The sequence below is a fragment of the Musca autumnalis genome, unplaced genomic scaffold (genome assembly GCF_047663935.1).
Source record: "Musca autumnalis isolate F117 unplaced genomic scaffold, ASM4766393v1 scaffold_1, whole genome shotgun sequence".
Lineage (NCBI taxonomy): Eukaryota > Metazoa > Arthropoda > Insecta > Diptera > Muscidae > Musca > Musca autumnalis.
This window is the reverse complement of record NW_027411644.1, coordinates 320,649,604-320,676,854: the sequence shown is the minus strand read 5'-3', so window position 1 is coordinate 320,676,854 and position 27,251 is coordinate 320,649,604. Positions and strand designations below refer to the sequence as shown.

Sequence of the window (27,251 nt, the reverse complement as noted above, 5' to 3'; positions counted from 1 at the left end):
TTTTGGTATATATAAGTATGGGTCTACGACCATTATTTCGATGCGTTACAAACTTTTTGGCCAAAACCAACTTATAATACCCTCCCCACAAAGTGGTGTAGGGTATAAAAATAATCTTTGGGTTTTCATAAAACTCATATACTCAATAAAATTCATTTTTGTAATTTTGCTATTTATATGGGAAACGGTATGGAAAAAGGAGCATTTTTAATCATGTAATCTCAATAAATTTAAAAAAGTGTTAAACGGACGGAACGGTGCGTGTACAAAAGTATGTCTATGATAAAAGAGGACACACTCTGGCATATATCTACAAATACCAAACCTTGTTTCATATTGTTTCCTAAAAGTTCTAGTCACTAAAATTTAGTGCCTCAGGGAAAATAAAATAGCTCACTAAGTGTAAGCGCTACGCTAATTTATTAAAAAATTCTATCTACCTATAAAAAAAAAAAAAAAACACAATATCTGTTATAGTTTCCGAGAAATACCTATTTCTTTCTTTCTTTAGAAATTTGCAAAAATAAAGTATTTTCCGAAATGCTGAAAAATTGTCGTTTTAGGAGCACACCACGCCAACACCTTTCAATATTTTCACCCAATTTTTTGGTTTCCGTAGTTTCAATAATCATATTGAATCCCATATAGAAATTAACAATCAGTGATGACAAACAATTGGGGTTTTGACCAGGAAAATCGATTTCTGAATCATTGTGCGACGTTCAGAGGTGATGAAATCGGGTGGTCAGCTGATGGAGATAATTTGGTGGAGATGAGTCTGATCCATTCCTTTTATGTTTAATTTTAAACCCATGCTGATGTCAGCCACCACGACCAAACGTAACAATACCAAATATAAAATTTATTTCATTAAAAGGGGAACACCACTCAGAAGTCGTTCTATCCGTTTAATCGAGCGATCATCGAAGAAACAATGCCACCGATGGAATTCCGAAAAATTCCAAAAGAATGGCAAAGTTCAAAACCTCACGCTACAGATAGAACGATGTACCTCCTCATCGCGGGTGTGTGATTTTTCATTTTGCAATGAAAGTAATTGAAGACTGACTACAGAAATGATCCTGTGAAGTATAGTCTTAACTTTTCAACACCAAAAATGAACGTTATTAGTGTCGAAGACTGCAAAGTGAATGAGAATTGTTTTTCCAAAAACCTAAAATGTGGAATAACGAATATTACCTCCAAACAAACAAAATGTATAACAATATGCTTGCCCATTGCTGTACAATTTCTATAGTTGGTTTATGTGTTTAATTCTCTGATAAGCACACCTCAAAATAACCAACAAGAACTGAAAGAACGAGTATATTCATTGCTGTTGTTGTTACTTTGAGATTTTGTGAATGGGAGATATGAAATTGGAAATGAGCAAGAAAAATTTAGTATTACATACATACTTATGTTTATATGGATATATATGTATAATTTAATTCTGTATATCGCTATCGGAAATTGAAATTTGAAGTATTCATTTATGTTAAAAATATATACATAAGTTAAAGTTTCAAAACGCAAAGTAGGTAGATTGTAGCCCATGTGAATGTGTGCTAAAAATATATATACAGATTTTGGGAATTTTAAAGTTTTTAGGCTCATTCTGAAATTTGGTATTCGTTGGTTGTATAAAATATTCCAGGAAAAAAATGTTGGAAATTTTTTTACTTTTTGTGTGTTTTTAACTTTCTCACCAGATTGTCGATTTTCTTAAGGGGCAAATTTAAAAAAATCTGAATTTTTTTTATCTCATTTTAACCCAGATATGCCTAGTGTACTACATGTAGTACACCTACTATTTGCAGGTTTCTGAGCTTATTTTACGTTTAATTTTCTAATAAATTTGATGAGGCGCTACTGAACATAACGGTGAACAAAGCGTACTTTTATAAGTTTTGTCTAAAGTAATCGCTTGTGCGTATTATTTGTGATCAAAGATTTCAGTTTTGTGAAATTTGGAAAAGTGTGAAGATGCCACGCAATCGGAGCGAAAAAATGTTATATGCATATTTTATTTTTGTCGGTTTTCTACATTTTTCTAATTTTAACAGTTGCAAAAATCAATACGTAGCAAAAGTATATGCCAAAAAATTAATTATATGTAATTTTAGTTGACATATTTCCTTGCGTACTACATGTAGTACGTTCGGCACTTGTGCGTAAAAAATAAAAATATTATTTTTACAGATTTTTAATAAAGGCCTTAGAAGAAATATTTAAACAGTTTTCCACACGATTTTTATGGCATCGCAATTGTACCCGCCGAAGGTGTGAATACGAGGGCTACTAGATAAGTTTCTGGCCTAGGCAATATCGTCAAAAACGGCCGTTGTGACAGAAAATATTGATGCCGGGCAAGAACTAATAATGCAAAATCGTAATGTATTATACGGTGAGATAGAGGCAGCCTTGGTCATTTCTTACACCAGCCTACATTCGATATTGCATGAACACCTGTCCGTAAAAAAGCTTTTGTTATCGTTGGAACTTCCACAATTTGACAATCGCTAAAAAAAGACTCGTGTCGATTGGTGCAAAGAAATGTTGAAAAAATACGTTAGCGGTGCTTCACAAGACCTTTATACGGTCCTCACAGGTGACCAATCGTCGGTATAAACATATAAGCCTGAAACAAAACAGCAAGGGGTCTACGAAGACGAGGCAAATCCAACAAAAGTTGTTCATTAAAGAAGCACTTCGAAACAAATGCTCGCCTGTTTCTGCGGCTTAACTGATCATATGGCGACTATGTGGGATGAAAACCGTATGACGATAAATTCTGTGTGGTACTTTACAAGAAAAAAAGGTGTGGTCAACGATTTTCGTCGCCAGAAGATGCTGTTGAAGCGTTCAAAACCCATGTTTTGGAGATGTCTCATCCAGAGTGGAAAAAGTGCTGAAACAATTGGTTTGAGTGCTGCCAAAAGTGTATAAATCATGATGGAGAATCATGATGGATATTCGCGTTTTTATTAATTGGTCAGAAACTTTTATAGAAGCCCGCCTAATTACATTATAGATGAAGATCCTGGAGTAGATGAAGAGAATTTTAATTATTAAATGTTGAAGCTGATTTTTTTTCGAAATCTTTATTCCACTGTTTCAGATAGCGATCACGATATTGCACTTGCGTTATTGTAACAGATCTTGCTTTGCTCTTCCCACTGACTATCAAGCCGTCAGTGGGAAGAGCAAAGCAAGAAAAGTGAAAAGAGCGAAGCAATATATGGAAGACACCGATGCTATTATTTCGGCATGTGATAAGGAAATTTTACCTAAAACCCTGAAATTGTTTTAAAAAATTGTTGATGGTGATTTGGTGCAAGTTATTACTCAATTCTCCAGTGACTATGCCCCAAACATGATAAAAACTATATTTCTCTTTTACATACGTATATGCCGAGTGTACTACATGTAGTACGGCCTTAAAATCCAAGTTAGATAATATTTTTCTTTATTTTTTCTTCAGTTTTGTAATATTATCTGTCAGAATAACACCATTTGGGAAAATCACGAAAATTGCTGCATTAGTTTGCCCGTCGGCATATCCGGGTTAAAATACAGTTAGATATATGCAAAAAATATGTTGCATAAAATTTCCAGTTGATCGAACAAAAATTGGCTGAGATATGAGCTTTAGAAAGGACAGATTCATTATGATTTCTATGTAACATCGAAGTTTCAAACGCGGTTTTCTCGAAATGAAATTTTTGTGGGATTATAAAAAAAAAACTTGTCATTAAGCGACTTTAAACATTTTTTTTTTGACGAATTAATGAAGAAAAAACTAGCAGTTTTTTAGTTAAAATTGAAATGTTGGCTTTGAGTGTAGGCCACGATTGAATTCATTAAACCAGTTTTTCATAGTTCTATAGGATGGCCCTTTTATCGACATAAAAAATTTAATTTGATCAATGCACTCTTGTTGTGCACGTCGAAAGTTGTGGAAAATGTTCGGACCAAAATGTTCACTAGTAAATTTCATTTTTTAGCAAAGTGATTTTTTCAAGTCACTGTAAACGACACAACACAAAGTCGTATGACAAACTGCCCCGAGAACGTATAGGCTAAAAAGTATCAAACTGTCCAAAAAATTTCAAATGGCGCCTTATTTCTCCAAATTTGTGGCAAAAAAGATGATTTTCGAAAAATTTGAAACGTTCAGAAGTAATTGGCATCTTTAAATTTTTAAAATAATGACACGCAATTTTTGATTTTTATTGGGCGCATCCCCTGTACAATGGCAAAATTTGTTGGAGGGCAAATTTATATTCCGTTTGATGACGGCGCATCAGCTCCACAAAGCCCTGTCGGTAGCAAGAAAAATCCGATTTGACCGAGTTGAATTAACTGTGGGCTATATTGATCCACCATATACAGAATTCCGCTATTGGTTGAAAAATATTAAACCAGGAATTAATCCCACTATGCCGACTTGTTCAAATGCCTTGATGACATTTTGATGATAAATTAAATCCATCTATATTTAGCACAATTTTTCAACAACCTTACTAGGCGTTTACAGCAGACAGTTTGTCTTCAAATACAACTATGATTTACTAACACATGCATATCGTCTGCTTCGTCGGAAAAGGTCGTAAGTCCCTCTCAATAATTTTTTCAGGAGGAAGAAAAAACATTGCAGCGCTTTCTGTATAAAAGATTTTATTATGGTGGTAAAGGCTGTATTCTTCGCCTATTTATTCCGCTTCAATATCTGTACTTTGTTTAATAAAATTCCGTCGCGTTTGGGAGATAATTGAATGTCTTTGGACTTACGACCTTTTCCTTGTACAGTTTTGTATTTTTGTAGGGACTTACGACCTTTTCCTACAATTTACGGACGTTTTTAAAATAAAATATTTATACTTTACAAAACAATTTGGAAAGGGTATTATAAGTTTGTTTTGTCCAATATTCGTGTAACATCGCGAAGTATTCGTCGCAGACCCCCTCCACTTTCCTTTTTTTCATATCTTGATGAGATAAAGCGATCTAGCTATATGTATCCGTCTATCCATTAACAATTGTAATACAAATCCAGGCCTCAATTTTGGACCGATCGTCACGAAATTTTGTGGAGAGGTCGGGTTCCGACCAGAAGTGACCCCATTAGATGTTGGTTATGATCGAAACGTGTGAAATGGACCAAACCCACAATTTTTACCCGACTTTGTAGCTGTCCTGTAGATCGCAGTAACATTCCGATCGGAGCGACATTTTAAGAATGATTTGAGTTTAAGACATAGAATAAGCTTGCAATTTAACATGGTGATGAGATAATTATTAGCGGGTTTAATGGACCAAAACGTTTGTGTGAAATCCTTTATATAAAAGACAATGTGTGTATGTTTGTATGTTCCGCATAGACTCAAAAACGGCTGAACCGATTTTTTTTTTGAAAATTTCACAGAATATACAAGGAACAACGGAGGTAAAAATAGGCTTTATATTTTTTTGAAATTCGGAGGGGGCGGGGCTGGCCCTATTTTTTAAAAAACGCTTTTTTGCAAAAGTTATGAAAGTATCGGTCAGAAAATTAATTTGCGAGGCAACGGTTGTTGAATCTCTGACACTAAGTACTTATTCCATGTAATTTTCAGATTAGGCACAGGGATGTCCCTTGGTGGAAGTAGGCTATATATTTTGTTGAATTTCGTAGGAGCGGGTTACACCTGTGCCCTATTTTTTAAATGCGCTATATATATAAAACATACGAACGATTCCGTTTCCCCAATTCTGGGTACATATTTTAGCAATAAGACCCGACCAGAGTAAAATTCTAAGTCGGTGCAACCATGACCGTCTGTCCGTCTTTTGAAATTAAGATACAGCTCGCAATTTTTAAGATTTGGTATAAATGTTCGGTATTTACGCCTTCATATATAAATTCGGCCTGGCCGAATTTAAGGACGTTCTTTCTTGTTATCGATAGTCACTTGCATATTCCAACTAATTTGCGATGCAAAAAATATAATTGGCATAAGAAAAGATAACATAAACTGTTTCAAGGGCCAGCAAAGTGGACCGGTTTGGCTAATATTTAAAATAAAACATGGCACGTTGTACTTACGACCTTTTATTTTTGCTTACGACCTCTTCCTTCGATTAAATTTCATGATTAATTCTGTTAATGTTCGTGGTTTCTTAACTACATTGTAATCCCAACTAGTGTCCTTTTTGTCTTCCCAAGTATTTCTGCCCCAACTCCCTGCATATTTTGTTTTGTCTGCAAACCATGTGGATTCTTCAGCATATAATGTCTTCCTGCGTTTAGGAAGCTTATCATCAGAGCTTTCAGAATCACTGTGAAAACCATAGGGAACTAGACCCTTGACACCATCGTCTAATTCCATTCAAAATTCATTCTGCTCCTTGTTAGCAAAAACCATGATGTCTTCTTAGTTTAATAACATTTCAATCAATTATTATTTTAGAATCATTTAATAATATAAACATTGACCTTACCCGTCCGTTAGAAGGTATTACTTTATTGAATTCAGAATACAAACTAATCTCGTTATGTGAATAAATGTCCCTAGAGAAACCACAAATTACCAGTTGATAAAGTTAAGTAAGATATACGACAGTAAAAACAGTAAAAATTTTGATGTTTTTTACAAATTTTTCAATATATGAGGTAATTGAACACATACAGCATCCCAATTTGTATCAATGAAAATGCCAAAAGACATCTTTCATAATCAGTTCGCTTATAGGGGAAAATAGATTTCAAATGTAAATTTTCGTTGCAATATAGAAATTGTCACATTTTTGTTCAAAAGTTTGGTCCACAGGTCCGCTAAATATCATCCGATTATCATCTAAAGGTGTAGGCTAGTTCTTTACATTGTACTCCAACAATGGATGACGTTAAACATTATATCTGAACTACATTAGATGTAGTATTCTTTTAAAGTATACATTTTCCTGTGGACTTACGGCTTTTTCGTACTCAAATTTGTACGTTTTGTGGACTTACGACCTTTTCCGACAAGGGCAAAACATATAGAAAAACGCGACATACTACAATTTTCTTTGTATCATACGACGTGTTTTGACTTGTACTATCATCCTGTAACAAAAACGCGATTTCCAAAAAAAAGTGGACTTACGACCTTTTCCGTCGGAGCAGACGATATATATATTTGTCGTCTGTCTCCCAGCTGTACATCATTTTTTCAATGACAGTCGGGTTAACAAATTTTTGACATTTTTGTAAAAAAGAAGTAACATGATAATTCAAATGTGCTGAAAACAAAAGAATTGGTCTGTTCCAGTACTGCAAGAATCTACTATTTTTGACTATTTTTTCATATAACATAAAGGAAAAAGTGTTATCGTAGTAAAAAATACCCAGCAAAATGTTCGATGCCAAAGATGACATTCAATCATGGGTGCAAGTGAACTAGCATGTCATCTTTTTAGCATCTTCATCGATGAATTTTATATGAGCGTGGACCCCAAAAGATGACGTTCTTTTCTGGATCCTAAGCATGTCATTTTAACCAATGCGTTGACATGTCATTTCCACCAATGCTTTGGCATATCATTTCCACCAATGATTTGACATGTCACTTTCACCAATGCTTTGACACGTCATTTTCACCCATGCTTTGACATGTCATTTTAACCAATGCTTTGACACGTCATTTTCACCAACCCCTTGGCATGAAATTTTCATGTATTGTTTGGAAAATGGAAATTCTGTATTGAAATATGGTTTTCATCAAAAACAAAACTCTTTATTAATTCAAACGAATTCATGAAATAACTACAATTAATTTATCAGTTTAGTTTTTCAAAAGTTTATATCCAAAATTGCAATGTAATCACCACCGCTGCAACGCAAAAGATTACTTCCTCCGTTCTCCGCAACTGATATTCTTTCATCTTACAAAAGGTTTTTTCAATTATCTTCCCATCACCAGTTCAGATTTCGACATGGACTCCAAATGCACTCCTTTAAGTATTTTTATTTCGTAAATTACTTTTATTTTATAACAACATTTTGGTAATTTATACTCTTTTGTTTAGTGACGGAAATATGTAGGGATCTACAACCCGGCTTGCTTTAGGGATCTCTAAGAACAAAATGTAACGAACGGGGAGGAGAGACTTTTTATGGAAAATACCATTTATGCTTAATTAATTTATTTTTAATTGTTTCTTTCCAAAAGTAGTTTCTTCTTTATTTTCAGATTCTTGTTCCTCTTCGTTTCGGACTTTTTTTTCAAATTCCAAGAAGCGAGATTTGATTGATTTCATTCTACATATGTCAGATTTAGAACAGACAAGGGAACTTTTAAAATAGCAATGTGTGCAGTCCGATTCTATTTTTAGCTCGATGGTTGGGACTTCATATAATACCAATTGTTTAGAAGTTTTAGTTGTTTGATATGCAGGAAATGTAAGACAACTTCACGACGACAGTTCTAACAACTTTGGTCTGTTCCAGAAACTCCAAGAATCTACTTATTTTTACTACGATAACAATTTTTCCTTTATGTTATCGGAAAAAATAGTAAAAATTAGTAGATTTTTGCAGTACTGGAACATACCAAAATGAAAATAAACAGGTGTGTAAATAAAAACACAAACATCATCTCTATTGGATCGATGGAATGGGTACAAATGCTGATGAAAAGATCGGATCTTTCACGACTTCCTTTGCATTGGTTCAAATCCTAATGAAAATATCGGATCTTTCACGACTTCCTTTGAACCAATGCAAAAGATGACATGAAATCACGTCATCGCAAAGAACCCCTTCCGTCAAATTTTGCTGGGTAGTAACTTCTTGCAGGTTCTGGAACAAAGCAAATATTTACAAAAACTATATAAGTTAAGGGAAAACGAAAAGAAATCGATGATTTTCATTCATAATTTTACAACTGTTTTTGCAGTTGTCTGGACGCCTACGACACACAGGCAACTTTTGGGTTTTTGACAATCAATACATGAACTCAACTATGCTGGCATTTGTAAACGCAGGGTTAATGTAACCTTTGTTAGCAATAGAGCTGTCAAAAAATCGATTGCACTATCGATTATTTTTTAAAAATTCAATATCGACAGATAGTTATGTCTATCGATATTATCGGATTATAAACCCCTAACGTATAATTCATTGAATTAAAAGAAATATCGCGGCTTTTCGGTTTAGTGGATGTGAGAAAGTATGTCCGTATTATTCACACGTACAATTTTTTTAGAAAAGTAAACTGTAGTTTTGTGTATTTTTATTCAATAAAAGCCATTGTTTTTTCTCCTTTTTATTACTGTGAACTATTCAGCAAAATGTCAACAAGAGCATTGACATTTCCGCCATTTTCATTTCCAAATTAATGGATATGAAAAAGTAACAATAATATCGATTTTTTAAAATGAAATATCGAAAATATAATACCCCGTTTAGACTATGCATGGTTTAGCAAATCCATTGGATTTAAGATGTCATTTTCAGACAATATATCTCAACTAAATTCAGATAATATACTTAAACATAGTATAAGTGTATCGTATAGTCCAAACCAAGTTGCAAGGCTACTGCAAATATGTATCTCTAGGTAGTTTCCTATTATAAAATTGTTATTACAATTTGAGTAAATAGACGACATGTAGTAATATTTTCTAACAAAAAAAAAATCGATTACTTAAATCGTTTATACACTATCAGCTGTGAATGACAGTCAACGTACATTTAGGACAATTTTCTGGCAAATGAAATACAATATGCAATAATAATTTCGAGATTAGAAAATTAATGACTCAGCTAGAATTTGATATTAACGGAAAATACCTCGATGACTCTTATTGTTGTCGGCTAATGTGTACCACTAAATGCTTTAATTTAGCTTAAAAAAATGTGTCTTCTAGCTATAGTTAGATTATTTTAAAGCAGGCCTGCTCAGACACATACAAACACATTTTGTAATTGTGTTGGTTTTGAAATACACAAATTTCAATTTTCCTTTGTCTCTCTGTATACTGTGAGAAATATCGTAACAGTTTTTTTTTTTTATTTTATATTTCAAAATATAGAGTAGAATAATTATTTTATTTTGACCAAATGTGACTGTTGAAGTTATAATTTGTTGCAAATCAAGTTCGTGACAAACCAAAGTGCGTTGACAAACCAAACACTCTAATTTGCCGTAAAAATTTTAGGCAAATAAAAATCGTATTCAGTATCTTCATTCATTTTTTCAGTGTACGCATATAAATTCATAGACAAATTCGAAAACAGAACCTTCCTCATTGAATGTTCAATAGAGACTGATTTTTAATTTTGAAAATATTCAAAACAAAAACAAAAGCTCTCTTTTTAAATTGTGTGTGTGAGAAAATTGACACACACCGACAGCTCAGGTGCGCACCTTGAGCAGGCCTGTTTTAAAGCCTTAAATATGTTTCATTTCAAATTGATTTAATTAAAAGTCGGAACAACACTCAGAAGTCGTTCTATCCGTTTAATCGAGCGATCATCGAAGAAACAATGCCACCAATGGAATTCCGAAAAATCCCAAAAGAATGGCAAAGTTCAAAACCTCACGCTACAGATAGAACGATGTACCTCCTCATCGCGGGTGTGTGATTTTTCATTTTGCAATGAAAGTAATTGAAGACTGACTACAGAAATGATCCTGTGCAGTATAGTCTTAACTTTTCAACGCCAACAGTGAATGTTATTAGTGACCACGAAGGTAGAGTGAATGAGAATTATAAAGACGATGCTCACAATAACTCTATTACTCCTAGAATGTTTGGTATTGCAAATGGGCTAGATCGGTCCACGTTTTGATATAGCCCCCATAGAACGGTACTACCCGATTTTCGGTTTTTTGAAGGTTTTAGCTTCATTATCACACCGAAATGGCTGAAATTAAGTCTTCGTTGGGGGTATACAACTTTCCCCCAGAATTTTGTCGGTATGGGCCCACGCCTTCATATAGCCCCCATAGAACGGTACCTCCCGATTTTCGGGAAATGGCTGAAACTTGGTATTTAGTCTTCGTTGGCGGTATTCAACTTCCCCTCTGTAAAATTGTCAGTATAGGTCCACTTAAAGTCGAACTTAAAGCCGTTCTTGCTTGTTGTCAGTTGTTTTTGTTATTTCTGACCGATTTTCGCATTTCTTGTCTTGATGTTGTCATTAACATGTAAATAAACATATGTACAAAAAATCCAACATTATTGAAAGAACTTCTTGCAGAAATTCTTAATTAAAAATCTAAATTTTTAAAATTCATCGTATGCAATAATTTCGTTGACTACTGCTTGGTTTACATTTACGAAATCCATTCGGTTTCAACTGTCAAATCCTTTGCCTATACGTCAAATGAAAACTCATCTGAAATCCACTGGATTTCATTTAACGTTTAAGCAATGAAATTGACAGTCGAAATCGAATGGATTTCGTAAAGTAAACCCAGCATAAATGTATCTTTAAATGTTTTTATATCTATCCATATAAACATACATATGTTTGTATAGTTAGGGAGAAAAGTTTACATGCACCCCACAAATCTCGGATTTTAGGGTAGGTTATGATTTTTATGAAATTCCAAGTATACAGTTTTATTTATTTTCACTAATAAACAATATTTAATACAACAAAAGTTTATTCCATAATTGCTTCGTTCCAGTACTTTTCTAGTGGCAAATGTTGCAAAAGAGAGAACTCTCAAAAATGGATATTGTGAGCAACTTTTTCCAAAATGTACGGGAACGGAAAAATGGTAGAAATTGGAAAATGTGTCAAAATAAAAAATGTAAACAGTTCGAGTCTAAATCAGACTATATAACCCTAAATAAAAAGGAAGCCAAATAAAAAATTAAACAAAAGAATTAAATCGAAGAAGCAAATCAGATAAATTAAAGAAATATTAAAATAGACTTAATAAATTAAAACTATCATATCATATAGCATACATGGTTTTACTGGGATTCAAAGATAACCTTTACCTTTAATATATTTTGAAATAATTTCCAAAGCCTCATCATCTTCGGATTCCTCCATAAGCCACTCCTCTTCACTGCTGTAATCCTCCAATAAATGATAGATCATCTCCTCCATACCCAATGATTAGGGATTTTATAAAATATAGGTATACCACAAAAAAGCTATTTAATATTTTTTTTATTTTTTTGACTTCTTTTTGTTTTTTCTTTTGTTTGTGTTAATCGGTGACCTGAGAACATTCAATTTTTTGTCCACCTAGAAATCCCTGACAATTAAATGTCAAATTTGAAATTTGCTAGCTTTGCAAGTTTCTACACAGTCAAATTTGTGTAGCAGAAAATTGCACTAGGGAGCACAATTCGGCGCCATTTTTGTTCAAAGAGAGCGGCAAGTTTTGCTACTTTTTGGTGTACAGGAACGCATTTCTAGCACAATCTTGGAAAAATAGTACTAATTTGCAGGTTCTGGAACACAACTAATACAAATAACGGTAAATTTTACAAAAACCAAAACATGATGGGGACAAAAGTTTACATATAACCCAAGGAAATATGTGTATTACCGTACAATTGATGGAATTAACAGCAAAATGTGTACATTTTATTTCTATGGCGCACGTCTCTGGGTGTCTGAGCTATACTTTAGAGAAACAATAATAATTTTTGAGGGTACAATGCCGTTATTTAAGGTCAGTCTTCTTGTATAGCTCCTTAAGGCGGACCCTTGCTTATTTCTTTGCGTTTTTTATTATTATTCTTTAAAAAAAATATTAAAAAAATAAGTGTCACATTTCAAATCTTTAGATCCCAGAAATCTTTGAAGTTGATTTTGTGCAAAATATACCTTCCTGGGCCTGGATAAATGCACATTTTTCCTGAGATTTCTTAGGAAGTTAATAGGTTCCGCGAAATTCTTGGAGCAAATTGCATACAGATATACATGAAATAGTCCTTGGGCATCAGAAATGTTGAATATTCTGTTACAAACATGCTCCCAAAGCATCAAAATATAAGCACTACCAAAAACGCATGCAATTTATACTGTGAATAATGTCGTTTTCGTATTATGATCATTACCGTCACTATAGAAACAAAAAGTTTCGGATAACTGAACATTTCTGATTCAATTGATGCCCAAGGATTACATATGTCAGACCATATAACAAGACAATTCAAGGCCTTCTGTATGTAATTTGAGCTAAGAATTCCACGGAACCTACTAACTTCCTCAGAAATCTCAAGAAAAACGTGAATTTATCCAGGCCCAGGAAGGTATATTTTGCACAAAATCAACTTCAAAGATTTCTAGGATCTAAAGATTTGCAATCTGACACTTATTTTTTGGTTTTATAAATAATAATACCTAAAAACGCAAGGAAATACGCAAGGGTCCGCATTAAGGAGCTATACAAGAAGTCTGACCTTAAAAAACGGCATGTAACCCTCAAAAATGATTTTTTTTTCTCTAAAGTATATCTCAGACACCCAGAGACATGCGCCATAACAATAAAATGTAAACATTTGTCGTCTGCTAATTCCATCAACTGTACGGTAATACACATATTTCTTTGGGGTATATGTAAACTGTTGTCCCCATCATTTTTTGGGTTTTGTAAAATTTACCGTTATTTGTATTATGAAATAAACTTTTGTTGTATTAAATATTGTTTATTAGTGAAAAGAAATAAAACTGTATACTTCAAATTTCATAAAAATCATAACCTACCCTAAAATCCGAGATTTATGGGGTGTATGTAAACTTTTGTCCCTAACTGTATGTCATACTAAATTGTTTTTGCTTATTTCCAATTTCATATTTCCCATTCACAAAAACTCAAATTAACAAAAACAACAACAATGAATATACTCGTTCGTTCATTTCTTGTTGTTGGTTATTTTGGGGTGTGCTCTTATCAGGGAACTAAACACACAATACGACAGCAACAAGAACATCATCATCGCAACATTAGTCATATCAACCGTCAACCATAGAAATTGTACAGCAAAAGGCAAACACATTGTTATACATTTTGTTTGTTTGGAGATATTATTCATTTGTCCGCGTTTTAGGTTTTTGTAAATAATTCTCATTTACTTCGTATTGTCGTATATTAATAACGTTCACTTTTGACGTTGAAAAGTTAAGACTATACTTCACAGGATCATTTCTGTAGTCAGTCTTCAATTACTTTCATTGCAAAATGAAAAATCACACACCCGCGATGAGGAGGTACATCGTTCTATCTGTAGCGTGAGGTTTTGAACTTTGCCATTCTTTTGGGATTTTTCGGAATTCCATTGGTGGCATTGTTTCTTCGATGATCGCTCGATTAAACGGATAGAACGACTTCTGAGTGGTGTTCCCCTTTTAATTAAATAAATTTGAAATCTTATATTTAGTATCGTTTTTGGCCGACGCGTCGACATCAGGAATGGAAAATTAAAAATGTTCAAAGAGTACTAAAATTGTATTTTCTTCATAGAAAATGTACTTTTTTTTATATCCTCCACCATAGTATGGAGGGTATATTAAGTTTGTTTTTCCGTTTGTAACGCATTGAAATACTCATTTGCGACCCTATAAACTATATATATTCTTGATCAGGGTAAAATTCTAAGTCGATCTAAGCACGTCCGTCCGTCCGTCCGTCCGTCTGTGGTAATCACTCTAGCATCCACAAAAATAGAGATAGGACGCTGAAATTTTGGGAAAATGCGTCTTTTGTTTGCAGGCAGGTCAAGTTCGATGATGGGCTATATCGGTCCACGTTTTGGTATAGCCCCCATATAACGGTACCCCCCGATTTACGGTATTTTGACGTTTTTAGCTACATTTTCAGACCGATTTGGCTATAATTTGACATTTAGTGTTCTTGAGTATCAATAAACTTATATAACAAAAATTGTGGACATAGGTCCACGTTTTGGTATAGCCCCCATATAACGGTACCCCCCGATATACGGTATTTTGACGTTTTTAGCTACATTATCAGACCGATGTAGCTATAATTTGACATTTAGGGTTCTTGAGTATCAATAAACTTATATAACAAAAGTTGTGGACATAGGTCCACGTTTTGGTATAGCCCCCATATAACGGTACCCCCGATTTGCGGTATTTTGACGTTTTTAGCTACATTTTTAGACCGATTTAGCTATAATTTGAAATTTAGGGTTCTTGAGTATCAATAAACTTATATAACAAAAGTTGTGGACATAGGTCCACGTTTTGGTATAGCCCCCATATAACGGTACCCCCCGATATAAGGTATTTTGACGTTTTTAGCTACATTATCAGACCGATGTAGCTATAATTTGACATTTAGGGTTCTTAAGTGTTAATAAACTTACAAATTAGAAGTTGTGGACATAGGTCCATGTTTTGTTATAGCCCCCATATAACGGTACCCCCCGATTTGCGGTATTTTGACGTTTTTAGCTACATTTTCAGACCGATGTAGCTATAATTTGAAATTTGGGGTTGTTAAATGTCAATAAACTTATGTGACAAAATTTGTGGACATAGGTCCACGTATTGGTATAGCCCCCATATAACGGTACCCCCCGATTTACGGTATTTTGACGGGTTTAGCTACATTTTCAGATCGATGTAGCTATAATTTGACATTTGGGTTTCTTAAAAGTCAATAAACTTATATAACAAAACTTGTGGACATAGGTCCACGTTTTGGTATAGCCCCCATATAACGGTACCCCCGATTTGCGGTATTTTAACGTTTTTAGCTACATTTTCAGACCGATATAGCTATAATTTGACATTTAGGGTTCTTAAGTTTAACTAAACTTATATAACAAAAGTTGTGGACCTAGGTCCAAGTTTTGGTATAGCCCCCATATAACGGTACCCCCGATTTACGGCATTTTGACGTTTTTATCTACATTTTCAGACCGATTTAGCTATCAATTGACATTTAGGGTTTTTAAATATAAATAAACTTATATAACTAGTGGACATAGGTCCATGTTTTGGAATAGCCCCCATATAACGTTACCGCCCGATTTCAGGTATTTTGAGAATTTTACCAACAAGTTTTAACCGAATTATCTGTAATTTGAACATTTGACATTTGAAATTCTTAGTGGTCACCACACCTCTCCACCAAAAATTTTCAAGAAAGCCCCCATATAACGGTACCTCCCGATTTTCAGTAATTTGATGATTTTAGCTACAATATTAAACAGAACAAGCAGTAATTTGACATTTTAAGTTCTTAGTGGTCACAACATCTCTCCATCAAAAATTGTCAACATAGGTCCATGTTCGGATATAGCTCCCATGTAACGGTACCTCCCAATTTTCAGTAATTTGGCAATTTTAGCTACACTTTTTAACAGAACTAACTGTAATTTGACATTTGAAGGTTGTAGTGGTCACCACACATCTGCATCAACAATTTTCAACATACCCCCAATATAACGATACTTCCCTATTTTCGGTACTTTGAGGATTTTACTTAAAATGTTTAACCGAACGTAGGTCCATGTTTTTGTATAGCCCCAAAACAAACCTCCCGATTTTCCGTACCTTAGCTTTATTTTTTGGACGAACTTTCTGTAATTTGAAATTTAAAAGTCAACAAAAATTCTGCAACAAAAATTGTTCATTTAAGTTCATATTTTCGTATAGCCCAGATACCTCCAAACAGCTGTTAATGACATTTGAAGTTCCCACGTTATGTACCGATTTTCGATATTTTGAGGATTCTAGCTAAATTTTTTAACCGAATTAGGAGTTATTTGACATTAAAGGCTCCCATCAAAAACTGTCAACATAGGCCCATGTTTTATTATAACCCCTATATAACAGTACCTCCCAATTTCTAGCCCACCAAAAATTGTCAACAGTTAGATATAGGCACCATAAAAAAGGGCCTCGCGAATGAAGCATTTTATGTACATTATCTGACATTTTAACGTACTCACTTAAAGTTGGGGACAGGAATGAATATTCTATGGTGGAGGGTATGAAAAGTTCGGCCCGGCCGAACTTAATGCTTTTTTACTTGTTATTATTTTTTTTAAGAAAAAAATTAAAAATGTTTTATTTAGTAAAAAAACAATAACAAAAGCTTATATTAAATCCGAAGGATGTTGTAAAATCATATATCGTATCGAAATATACGTCGGAGACCCTATAAAGTATATAACCATGTCGGTCCGTCTATTGAAATCAAGATACAGCTCCCAATATTTAAGATAGAGCTTTTTGGTTTGGTACCGAAGTTTCAATTACTCCTAGGATATTTGGTATTCAAAATGGGCTCTACCGGTGCACGTTTTATATAGTCCCCATACAACAATTTTCGGTATTTTAAAGTTTCAGCCACTTTATAATACCAAAATTGTTGAAATTTGGCATTTAGTCTTCGGTGGGGCTACAAATCTCTCGCCCAGAAATTTGGTTTTAGCCTTATTATTCATTGTGGATACATACATATCAGGTGCAATGTTTAAACATCAATTTTCTTTCGTTTCTGTTCAAATAGAAATAAGTGAATATTTTTATAGACTTTTTGTTTAAATTGTTATTATTTAATCCGGGGAATCGTTTTAGAGGATACTGAGGTGCAAAAATGGATGAAACGTCAAAACAAACTTCCAAAAATCGTTCTTTCTCAATTTCTCTTCGATGGTGTTTCACTTTCTATTTTAATACAGCCTGACAAACTATCGATAGCCCGACTATCGTTTTGATTACTGTTGTAAAGCTTCGTTTATATTGAACTGTAACAAATTATTTTTTAAATAATTCGCGATAGGTAGGCCAAAAAACATGATTTGGTGACCAATGTAAACTTTGTTTTACGTCAGTAATAAAACGATAGTCGGACTATCGATTGTTTGTCAGCACTAATATAGCCCTATAGAAGAGGTATGACAGGTTCTCAGATTGGAAGGTACTACGATACCGCTTGATGTGAAGTCTTTTAAAAGACTAGTAACTTGGTATTTCGGATTATCAATGGGTGGAAGAGAGCTCCAAGAGGAAAATTAGCAATAGAGGTTCATATTTTTAAAATTTCTAGCAATTTACATATATAATAATGTTAATCTTGGAAGCAATGAGTACACTTTGCATTGTTAGTTTCACATAAAATTTTTCAGCGTGTGGGGACTAGAGTATGTGAAATGGTACTGAAATGGGGGTACTTCGGTACTTTTTTTAGTGAAATGGTACTGAAAAACGTACTATTGTACTGAATTTTCCGGTCAGCATGTTTGCCGAATGTTGGGAATTTTATTAGATGTAGTTTTTGTGTTTATTCGACTTTCTTACCCAGATTGTTGATTTTCTTAACTCAGTCGGACCGCGATTATCCGTAATGTTCGGGACCAGAAAATGGTGTAACACTGTCTCTCATATATTTTTAATAAAAAAATATTCGTTCTTGGCAATTTTGAATTTAATTTGAAGTTAAAAAGATTGAAATCATTTTAAACTAAATAATTTTTGCATGGTTTTTGTCTATTGAAATTTGGTTGGATGATTTATAATCCCGCATCTTAAAGATTTTCACGGTTAATTGGTGTAAAATGAACAAAAATGCTTTATTTTCCTCTCCCGGATAATGGGGGTTTACGTATAACACTATGCAACACTGAAAATGCAAACAACTTCTAGTATGCATTTTTTAAAAGCCCATATTGAGACTACGAAAACCCTAGTGGGGGTTTGTCCTGTCAGATCCAGGTCGGATTTTATGGCCTCATCTAAACCGGGCTAAATCTATACTATTTTGCATTTATCAGGCCTTTATCTCAGAATGGAATAGGAATTTGCTGTCCTTAGCAATATTGTAGCCCTAAACTAGTAGAACTTATCTTTTGAAAAAACCACATAATAAAAACTCCATCTAGGGCATCAAAATCTATAAAATATAGAAAATTTTACATAATTGCTGAAATTCTGGTCAGTATCGGCTAAACTATTGGGAGTTGAACCAAGTAACCTTTTCCAAAAATCTTCCAAATAAAGTTCTCATCGTCTTTAGAACATTATGAAACTCTAAAATGCTTACTTCATGTTGTTTCAGCGGTATTTTGCATCATATCTTTTACAACAAGTATTTCAAACACAGTTCACACCAACAGTTTATTCTCGCATTTCGGATTTCACTACATTATTGACATTTTTAATAAATCGTCGTTGAAAAATGTACTGAAAACAACGGCATAGAGGCATTTTACAACAATGACATGTTCTGAAGAGTTGTGTATTACATTCCAAAAGAAAATATTCAGAAAAAAATTAACGGTTTTGGAGATACGGCGCGAAATGTATAAAAATTGTGGATTTTTTGCATGTATTTTGAAATTTGAGGCAATAAATGTTGTTTTTCGAGTTTATTATTTCTCCAAATATTTTATTTTTGTCCTTATCTACAAATTTGCTTCAGAGGTCAGAAGAAGATTCGCATTGGTTTCAGCCCCGAATTTCTGTAAAAACTCAATATTTAACCATGTTTAAATGGGGCCATAAAATCCGAGCTGGATCTGATACAACAAAACCCAACTAGGGTTTCTTGTCGTTTTGGGTCTGTTCTTTCAAAAAATCCTCAGTTCGAATTGTTGTTCGAATCGATTCCCGGGTAATCGAGGTTCGATTGTATATTATTTAATTTGTGCCTTCAAAACCTATGGGTTAATAATGTAATACAATTTTCTTCAGATTATAATCATAATTATATAAATAAATTTATTTCCTTTCGTAACACCCTAAGACTTTGCACAAGGGTTTAACATACTAATAATAAATGCTCTGTTCCAGAACCTGCAAGAAGCTACTATTTTTTACTACGATAACATTTTTTCCTTTATGTTATCGAAAAAAATAGTAAAAATTAGTAGATTCTTGCAGTACTGGAACAGACCAAATAACAACATTGAAAAATGTACATTAATTCTTTGCTTCTGAAAGAGGGACTACTTTCAAAAAAGAATCAAAACGATCCGAGAGAAGCTCGTAAACTTCACTCTTTCCGAATTTAGTTTGGGAGGTACCCGAAGGAGTGACCGATATAGTCCATATTACAACCTGATACATGACTGAATGAAGTAGTACGATGTGCAAACTTTGGACCAATCAAAAACTCCCTGTGAGAAATATCTTGCGGATTTGACATTTTGGTAGCCGTCATGGTTTCTTATAGCTTTTAAACCATTATCTCAGGAAGTATGGACTTGCGCACGAAAAAAATTTACCCTCGTAAATGGGGGCCGCAAGGACAACCTGCTGAGAAAAATTTCAAAACGATCTGAGAGGTGCTCTTAAACTTCACTTTTTCCCCGAAGGAATGGCCTGTATGGTCCATATTCGAACCCAATCTATATATATATCTGGTAGGAATAATACGATGTGCAATGTTTGGATCAAATCGATGCCTCCATTCGAGCGTTATCGTATACACTATTTTACAGAACCATTTTGAACTTTAGTGGGCGAGGTACCCGAAGAAGTGGACCGATATGGCCCATCTTCGAACTTAAACCAAGTTTAGGTAAAATACTACGATACCCAAAATTTTCGAATCGGTTGATCTGTTCGGAAGTTATCGTGCGCACCAGCCAGACAGACGGACGGCTACTTCTACTCTAAAATGTCTGAAACAAACTTGGATGAGGCACAAACAAATTTAATATTGATGAAGACAAGGTTTGCTCTATTATAATACGCGATAGATTGCATTTTACCATAAAATATGACTATAGTTGGACCAAACGAAGTGTTTTTGATTAAAGCTCAAAAATGAGGCTAAAAAGTTAATTTGCGCAGAGGAATGAATAACAAGTAAAAAAGTATCAGTCGGCTATGCCGACAGAGTTATACCCTCAGCCTGTGTGAATTGAAACTTTCATCTATTGACAATATCAAAAGTAATGCCGGCTGTACATTTCCAAAGGAAACATTTTTAGGTACCGGAAGTTGCGCACCGTTAGTGCTCATCTTCGAAATTAAACAAAGTTTAGAAAAATATTACGGAAACCAAATTTTGGACCGCATCGGCTGATCCGATCAAGAGTTATCGTGCGCTTCATTCAGCCACATTACATGGTTCCATAGGGGTTTTTATAGATTTGGGGCCATTTTCTCAGGAAGATTGGATTTGCGCCCTACAAAACTTGTACCGTCGTAATGGCGGCAGCGAATGCAAGTTACCACAAAGATCAAAGTGATTCGAGAGAAGGCCGTAAACTGCATTTTTTCGAACTTTTGTGTGGGAGGTACCCGAAGGAGTTGACATAAGTAGTCCATATTCGAACCTGATCTATGTCTTGTAGAAATATTACGATGTTCAATGCACGGACCAAATCGGATACTCTCCTCCAGAGTTATCGTGCGCACCATTTTAGCGAAGGAGTGGACCGATATGGCGTATCTTCGAACCTAAACCAAGTTTGATCAAAATATTACGAAGGCCAAATATTGGACCGAATCGACAGATCCGTTCGAGAGTTATCTTGCGCTTCACCCGTTACACACGGTGTCAAAGGGATTTTTTGCAACTTTCAGGTTATTTTTTCAGGAAGTATGACTTGCCACTGATGAAACGTGTAGCATCGTATGGGGGGCAGTGAATACAAATTGTCACAACAAAAATCAAAGGGGTTCGAGAGCAGGCCCTACACTGAACTTATCCGAAATTTTCTGTGGGATGTACCCGAAGTAGTGGACCGACTGAGTCCATATTGGAACCTTATTTAAGTCTGGTAGACATTTCACGATTTGCAAAGTATGGGCCAAATCGGTTACTCCCTTCAAAAGTTATCGTATGCACAATTTTTCCGAACATTTTCAAACTTTTGTGGGGGAGGTACCGGAAGGAGTGGATTGATATAACCCATCTTCGAACTTAAACTAAGTTTGGACAAAATATTACGAAAGCCAAATTTTGGACCAAATCCGCTCATCCGTTCGAGAGTTATCGTGCGCACCAGCCAGCCTGACAGACAGAGAGACGGACGGACATTGCTAAATCGACTCCAAATTGTCTGAAATACATTTCGTCCAAACATGCTTGGGGTCTAAAACCGTTATTTTGATGAGGCACATTTTGCCCGAAGCATAAATGCTAGGTAAAATAAACGAGTTTTGTTTATTGTTTGAAGATTCAATCTCATGTGATTGCTTAAGTCTGGAGTTGTTGTTGTAACAGTGTTTTATCATTATGTTTGTATGTTCGTTCTCCTGTTCAATCTGGCTCTGGGTCTATCTCCAGTTCCAGGAAAGCGTCTACTTCGATGGAATGTAACCACAGATCCACTGGAGTTAGATGAGTAGGTTTGGCGGGACAGTTGAATAGGTGATTAGTATCGTGCGGGCCCATGCCGCATACTGGGCAGATGTCTTGCACGGTGCGATCAATTCCCGCCCAATAGGAATATGAAGTCTGGAGTATTCCCCCAATGGCTTAACTTCATTATTATTAGAGTAATGTTTTTCAAATCGAACAGACATTGTTACAAAATTTTACTGACCGCTACCAATATCATGATTTCATCCCAGCGAAGGGAATTATCAATTGGCTTTTCAGTTTTTGAAAAGTTTTTTTTTTTTTAGTGAAAAACCGAATTCTTTCAGTTTCGAGTATTCTCAAGTAAAGGAGAATGACATTCACTTTTCGGCTTTCCCAAAAACCACCTTCTTATATGAATCCCACTTCACAAACTTGATTCTCATTTCAAATTTCTCTATCTCTTCACATAATGCCAAAAATACCAAATTTTAGTAATTTTCAACACTAGTAGTTCTAATTTCCTAAACATCATTCCTAATATCAGAATTCTATCTCTATCCGTTTGCCCAATCCGCCCAAGACACTCATCTTTTTGTTATTTTATATGCGAATCTAGAGATGAGAAATGGGTAATAAAGAATTTAGACTTACTGATAGATAACGATCCATAGAACTCAATTATCACCTTGCTTCCCCAAGGAACTTCAGATTTAAAACACTTTCAGTGTTAGCTAACTATAAACTTGTGAAACCAACATTTAATAGCCTTTTGTTCATTGCTGTTGTAACTGTCATATTTTTATGTATTGGATACTAAAATGCAAAAAATATATTTTTAGGTTATAACGTCATTGAAAGCGAAAACAGAAGTAAGCCATAAAATATGCAAAAAATATTGCCAATGTCAAATATTATATATAAATTGAAAAGTAGGTTACAAACGAATGCATTATTCACCACCTACATGTGTGTAATTAAGTGTTGTCCATATAAAGTGCATTAGTTTTCTCTCATATTGATTGTAAAGGCTTTTGCAACTTGATGCGTTTTTAGTTTACTCTCGATCGTAAAGCCGTTAACATGGCTATAAACAAACACTTTTCCCTAACCTTAATCTGTGTTGTGGCTTTTCTGATGTTCACTACAATTGAAGTCGTCTCCAGTAACAACAGAATACCGAAATGTGTACCTCGTGGTGGTTATGTAAGTATGGAATGTTTTTATGTTTATTTTTTCTGATTTAAATTTGTGACTTATTTGTTGCAGTGCCAAAACCAGTGGGAATGCTGTTCCAAAAGATGTCTTAGTTTTTCATATCGATGTGTCGGTAATTCTGTTGAACAACAAAATAGGGATGATGCTGAAATTGAATATGCGAATCAAGAAAATGAATTGAAGAAATTTTCTATAGATCATTTCCTACCTTATCAACAATATAAATAGACTTATCTACATAGATATTTTTTAACTTAAATTACAAAACAAATTTATGCCCAAATTTATGATCCTGTAATGGAATTCCGTAACTTTTTTTAAAATTAAATGCTTATAATTTCGGTAATTAACAAAATTTTTCGGTAACATAACCAACATCATGTTTTCGCTAAATCCTACCGATAGCAACAGTGTTGTCAACTTTTGTTCATACTTTTCATTCAAAATTTTGCATTTTAATTTTACCTATTTTTGGCGTTATATATATTAGTGCTTTTGAACCAACTTGAACCCTTGATGAATATAGTAAGAACCCAAAAGCAAATTTTCGCCATAGGTCAAGTTTCTGAGATATCGCGCGATGAAGTTTTTGATTTTTTTCCTATAATACTTGAGAAAATAGCTCCATATCTCTGTTTGGCGTTGTTGTAGCTTCGTTTTGAGGTGACATATCTTGAGTGAAATCGATTGGCGTATCTTTTTGTAAAACATTTCTATTAGGGTAATCCTAGTACCACCACATAAAATGCAACAATCTGGCAGCATCATAGCAGTGTTGCATGCATCAGTAGTTTTAAGTTATTATCTCTCTCTACTCATTGTCAGTACACAGTCAGTTAGTTACTTTGCAACCACCAATTAATAGACATCTCATCTGTACATATTTCGTCATATTTCATTGTTCTTCATAATTAATACTTTATTTCAACTCATAAAACAACTTAAAGTTTTATTCAATAAATTAATTGATTGTTATGTTTAAACATCGTCTTTCATTTAATCGACCACCTCCGTGAGGACATAACAATTTCATTCTTCTAACTCAATGCCTTTCATGTCCTTTTCGTCCTTTATTTCTTGAACCGTAGTGAAAGTACCCAGCAAAATGTTCGATGCCAAAGATGACATTCAATCATGGGTGCAAGTGATCTAGCATGCCATCTTTTTAGCATCTTCATCGATGAATTTTATATGAGCGTGGACCCCAAAAGATGACGTTCTTTTCTGGATCCTAAGCATGTCATTTTAACCAATGCGTTGACATGTCATTTCTACCAATGCTTTGGCATGTCATTTCCACCAATGATTTGACATGTCATTTTCACCAATGCTTTGACACGTCATTTTCACCCATGCTTTGACATGTCATTTTAACCAATGCTTTGGCATGTCATTTTCACCAACCCCTTGGCATGAAATTTTCATGTCTTGTTTGGAAAATGGAAATGCTGTATTGAAATATGGTTTTCATGAAAAACAAAACTCTTTATTAATTCAAACGAATTCATGAAATAACTACAATTAATTTATCAGTTTAGTTTTTCAAAAGTTTACATCCAAAATTGCAATGTAATCACCACCGCTGCAACGCAAAAGATTACTTCCTCCGTTCTCCGCAACTGATATTCTTTCATCTTACAAAAGGTTTTTTCAATTATCTTCCCATCACCAGTTCAGATTTCGACATGGACTCCAAATGCACTCCTTTAAGTATTTTTATTTCGTAAATTACTTTTATTTTATAATTTTGTTATTTTATAACAACATTTTGGTAATTTATACTCTTTTGTTTAGTGACGGAAATATGTAGGGATCTACAACCCGGCTTGCTTTAGGGATCTCTAAGAATAAAATGTAACGAACGGGGAGGAGAGACTTTTTATGGAAAATACCCATGGTAGAACAAGAAAAGGTAGCAGCAATACCCAGCTGACTGAACTGGGTTGTAGTGTTAGTGTCAAATTTCATATGACATTTTATACATTCATTTCTATTTCGATGTACATTAGGGACATATATTTTTTGAGAAAAAAAATATATATCATTCGGAAAAAGCATTTCCCAGAAAGACTTCATATCAATGATATGTAACCTCCTCCAAGTTCAAACGATAAGCCGCGCAGTAAATCACCGCTTGTAGAGGCGATACAACGTTTGTTAATATGTGAGGTATTTCGTTAAAATTTAAAAAAATTTATGCATTTAGTGGAATGATGTGGAAACATAAAAATTGAAAATGTAACGAATTTTTATTCATGTTTTCCAAAATATTCAACCAAATGTGAAAAATTATTAGTTTTTTAAATTCCAATAATTTATAGACATTTCCTGGTTTTGTTTACAAATACCGGCAGTAACCCCCTCATACCAATTGCGGATATTATTCGAATGTTCGACACAACTTTCGAAAACGATATCACATTCGAAGAATTGGCAATTGTTTTTCGGGTGTACACAAGCACGTTGTTCTTTTGTTCGTCAAAAGTTTAAAAACGATATCGTTTTCGAACATTTGGCGAATGTTTTTTCTTCACAAGAAAAATTGTTTCGAGAAACATTTTTTACTTTGAAAATTTTTTTGTTTCAAAAAAAAAATTTACGTTGTTTGTAAAAAATTCCCATTTGCTTTTTTCAAATAATTTCGATATAAATGCTACGTATAATATAGACAATAAGTGTTGATAAAGACAACATATGGGTAGGTTGCCAAACACAAGACAACAATGTTTATCAACAGTTAAATATCGCGTCGCAAACATAAAGAAATAAAAACGGAAAAGGTACATAACAGAAACATCAAGAAACTCCACAAAAAATGTTTTTCGCCACTATCGTAAAACTATCGTCAATCATTCGCTAATAATATTATTAACGATATTCGAAATCGAAGGATTTCCTGCCACAAACTGAGCGACGAGTGAATCGTTTTTAATTCATTCTCGTGTGTCGTTCTCGAACAAAATATCCGCAAAACTCTCGAGAAACATTCGAAAACGATATCGTTTTCGATAGCAATGGTATGGGGGGACGTTACAACCCCCCATACCATTGCTATCGCAAACGATCCGTTTTCGAATGTTTTTCGATAGTTTTGCGGATATTTTGTTCGAAAACGACACACGAGAACGAATTGAAAACGATTCATCCGTCGCTCAGTTTGTGGCAGGAAAACCTTCGAATTCGAATATCGTCAATAATATTATTAGCGAAGGAAAGATGATTGTTTTTACGATAGTGCCGAAAAAGCATTTTTTGGCGGAGTTTCGATTTATCTGACGTCTGTTGATATTTCTGTTATGTACCTTTTCTTCTTTGTAATGTTTGCGATTCAATGCGTGTAACTGTTTATAAACATTGTTGTCTTGTATTTGTATCCTAGCCATATGTTGTGTTTATCATCAATTCTTGTTAATATTATACGTAGCATTTATATCGAAAATATTTGAAAAAAGCAAATGGGAATTTTTTACGAACTACATAAAATTACTTTTTAAAACGTAAAAAATTTCCGAAGTTAAAAATGTTTCTCGAAACAAATTTTCTTATGAAGAAAAAACATTCGCAAAATGTTCGAAAATGATATCGTTTTTAAACTTTTGACGAACAAAAGAACAACGTGCTTGTGTACACCCGAAAAACATTTGCTAATCCTTCGACAGTGATATCGTTTTCGAAAGTTGCGCCGGACATTCGAATAATATCCGTACTTGGTATGGGGGGAAACAAAAACAAATTCCTTTGTGGTTGTTGTTCGAGTTGTATTTGTTGTAGTATTAACTTTACCTTGTATTTGTTCTACCA

At 34.1% G+C, this 27,251-nt stretch overlaps 1 protein-coding gene and 3 non-coding genes across 4 annotated transcripts in view; 2 read left to right on the top strand and 2 right to left on the bottom strand.

Annotated features, from left to right (window-relative positions):
* The window catches only part of stg (string), a 792,650-nt gene that overhangs the window by 7,144 nt on the left and 758,255 nt on the right, over nucleotides 1–27,251 (top strand). The gene's annotated exons all lie outside the window — the stretch shown is intronic.
* Nucleotides 884–1,099, bottom strand: LOC141391602 (small nucleolar RNA U3). Its single transcript, XR_012409688.1, has one exon. It is a non-coding gene; the product is annotated as a small nucleolar RNA U3 (small nucleolar RNA).
* Nucleotides 10,463–10,678, bottom strand: LOC141391609 (small nucleolar RNA U3). Its single transcript, XR_012409695.1, has one exon. It is a non-coding gene; the product is annotated as a small nucleolar RNA U3 (small nucleolar RNA).
* Nucleotides 14,123–14,338, top strand: LOC141391603 (small nucleolar RNA U3). Its single transcript, XR_012409689.1, has one exon. It is a non-coding gene; the product is annotated as a small nucleolar RNA U3 (small nucleolar RNA).